This window comes from Tamandua tetradactyla, chromosome X, assembly GCF_023851605.1.
Source record: "Tamandua tetradactyla isolate mTamTet1 chromosome X, mTamTet1.pri, whole genome shotgun sequence".
NCBI classification, from domain to species: domain Eukaryota; kingdom Metazoa; phylum Chordata; class Mammalia; order Pilosa; family Myrmecophagidae; genus Tamandua; species Tamandua tetradactyla.
Window position 1 is genome coordinate 118727778 of NC_135353.1, and position 3449 is coordinate 118731226.

Sequence of the window (3449 nt, forward strand, 5' to 3'; positions counted from 1 at the left end):
ACTGAGGGAGAGATTAAAGCTTTCACAGACAAACAAAGGTTGAGAGAATTTGTCAAGAGACCAGCGCTACAAGAAATACTAAAGGGAGCTCTGCTGAAAATAAAAACAAAAACAGAGTGCAGAGAGAGGTCTGAAAAAGGGCACAGAACTGAAGTGTACCAGAAAGGGTAACTTCTAGTTTGCTAGCTGCTGGAATGCAACACACCAGAGACAGATTGGCTTTTAATAAAAGGGGATTTATCTTGTTAATTCTTTAGAGGAAAGGCAGCTAACTTTCAACTGAGGTTCTTACGTGGGAAGGCCTGGCCTTCTCTCCAGGCCTCTAGGTTCCAACAACTTTCCCCAGGGTGATCTCTTTCCGCATCTCTAAAGGCCAGGGCTGAGCTGCGAGTGCTGAGATGAGGTATGCTGAGCTGCTTGGGCTGTGCTACCTTGAGCTCTTTCATTTAAGCATCAGCCAATTAAATCAAACATCATTCATTGCAGCAGACATGCCTCCTAGCCTGCTGCATATGTAATCAGCAACAGATGACCTTTACAACCATTGACTCATGTCCACAGCAATAGATCTAGGCACCTTCACCTGACCAAGTTGACAACTGAATCTAACTACCACAGTAACTTAAACAGTAAAGAAAGAAGGAAAAGGATGTATAGCTGATAAATAAATCCAGATGATAGGAGCTGCCTTTGGCCGTCCCCGGGGACTGCTGGCAGGGTGTGCTGCTCAGGCAGTGGCGGGGAGGACTTCTCTAGCCCCATCAATCTGCTGCCCAGTGGCCACGGCCACGTGCTCCCAAACTTTCCTCCTCTGCCCCCTTCGCGCTCCTGGGCCGGCTGCTGGCCTCCTCCTCCTCCGCAACCGCCCGAAGACGCCGTTCCCTCCCCTGGGGCCGCCGGTCGCGGATCCCACCTGGCTGAGGCTAGGAGCTTCACCTCACTCAGCGGCGACTGAAGCGGGGGCCCAGGGCCGGTCCCGGCTGCATCAGCCATGGGCCCCGCAGGCCCGGCCGCCCCCTCCTGGCACGGGCGGGGAGCGCGTGGCCGCCTCCCCCTTCTTTCTCCTCCCTCCCCCTTCCTTCTCCTCCCTGCCGCGCAGTCTCAGACTTCTCAGTCGCCGCCGCCGCCGCCGCCGCCGCCCGCTCCCGCCTGCGCCTGGCGAATCCTGAATGCTGCAGACTCCGGCCGGGGTTTACCTGCCCCTGTGCTCGGTACAGAGGGGCATGGCCTTGCCGCCTCCCCTCACGGTCACGGAGGGGTCGACAGCAACGGCAGGAAGCAGGACATCGGTGACATCCTCCACCAGATCATGATCATTACCGACCAGAGCCTGGACGAGGTGCAGAGAAACGTGCTCAGAACTGTCACAGAATGAAACCCGCGCTCTTCAGCGTTCTATGTGCGATCAAAGAGAAAACAGGTCTCAGTATCAGAGGAGCCAGGAGGAGAACCCTCCTGCTCCCTAGTGTGGACAATATGGTTTTGGCAGAAGGGATTTCAGATCCTAAGAAAGGTGGGGGGTCGGCGGCAGCAGCTGCAGCCTCTGGAGGTTCTTCAGATAACTCTATTTGAACCCTCAGATTATGAAGCCAAATTGACCCAGATCACACCGAACTGGAGAAATATGAACAGGCATGTAATGAATTCACTACACATGTAATGAATCTTCTCCGAGAGCAGAGTACAACACGTCCCGTTTCCCCCAAAAGAGCTCGGGAAGAATGGTGGGCATCATCCATCGAAAATTTAGTTCCATTCAGCTCAGAGAAAGCACTTGTGAAGCAGTTACGATTTTAAGATCAAGATTTCTTGATGTCAGACGGAAAAGGCGTTACTTCATCAAACAGGCCACAGAAATCTGGAATGAATATCTTTATTCACACCTGGACAACCCTTACCCCAATATATATATATATTTTTTGCCAAGGAGGAGCTGGCCAAGAAATGCAGCATCACGGTGTCACAGGTATCCAACTGATTTGGCAACAAAGAATCAGGTACAAGAAGAATATCGGCAAGTTCCAGGAAGAAACCAACCTCTGCTGCAGAGACAGCTGTGACAGCTGCCCTCACAGTAGCTGCCGCAGTGCAGAACAACCAGACCAATTCCCCTACCACGCCAAATCCTGGTTCTTCTGATTCTTTTAACCTCCCAAATTCTGGGGACATGTTCATGGACATGCAGAGCCTGAATGGGGATTCTTACCAAGGGCCCCAGGTCGGAGTCAACGTGCAATCACAGGTGGATACCCTCTGTCATGTTGTCAATCAGGTGGGAAGCCACAGTGATGGCCTTAGAGGAAATTCACTGTACAGTCCACTTAATTTAAATGCTAATGGAGGCTGGCAGCATGCATCAACTCCATCTGTGACTACTACAGAAAGCCCCGGAAGGTGCACTCTGATACCTCTAAGTAGTCTCTAGCCACACTCTTCCCTGAGCTGACATGCCTTGAGTGCATTCAGAGCAACAGGAGGAAAAGGAAAGCATTTTTATAGCTCACCATCTACAGCTTTACTGTAAACCTTGTCTTATTAGAGAACTTGGTAAATCTTTTTTTTAAGGAATCATTATCATTTGTGTTTGTACTTAACACACAATGTTTTTTTTAAAAAAAGCACTTTATCCAATTCGGCCAATATTCAACATTGTTGACAGTCCTGTAGTTATTTTATCATAATTTATTATCAATATTTACATGAATGGTTACACGAATGCCAATTACTTGGCCTTAAGGGTAAAATGTACAATATATACTAACATTAAACCTCAATCATTAAAGCAGATGCAAAGATTCACCTTGCCTCAATTTAACTTCTCCCATATTTTCCATGGCAGACTTTGTCTTTCTTTCACATCACTAATGGCGTTGGAATGAAAGAGCTGCTTGGCAATCTCTGTTAATGATGGTTGTGTTTAAGAATTTTCCTTCTCACATTTAAAATGCGACCTTTTATATTATAATTAGATCAGAGACTGGTAGCATCTTTTCTCTTTCTGAAAGCACCACCGCCCAGAGTCTGCTCGATAATCAAATTGTGGATCCAGATTGTTCTGAGAGATGATGATACGAGCTGCTGTTGGGGTGAAACCGAGATCTATATGGGGTTTTATGGTGTGTGCTGGGTGCTGCACAGATTTGTCAAGGTTTGCTACATCCTCTGGGCATCTACAAAAGGCGCCGCTGTACGGAGTGTTGTATATAGTATGGCAAGAGAATATTTATACATCTCAACAGTCAAAACACAGCTTTATCACCTCATGCAAACTCATACAAACCAATAGAATTTCAACATGTCTAGTTTAGAGTGCTCACTTACCTCCGAATAATACTCATGCTGTAGTTTGTCTCTTTCTTATCTTTTTTTGCATCTCGCAATTAACTCGTTTCCCTTCACAAAATGTGATGTATATTGCAATTCTTTAAAAGAAAAATCAGGGGTGCATT

At 47.6% G+C, this 3449-nt stretch overlaps 1 pseudogene; it reads left to right on the top strand.

Annotated features, from left to right (window-relative positions):
- The first annotated feature begins 1166 nt into the window (after nt 1–1166).
- On the top strand, nt 1167–2418 carry LOC143672044 (pre-B-cell leukemia transcription factor 3 pseudogene; annotated as a pseudogene).
- Nucleotides 2419–3449: the final 1031 nt, after the last annotated feature.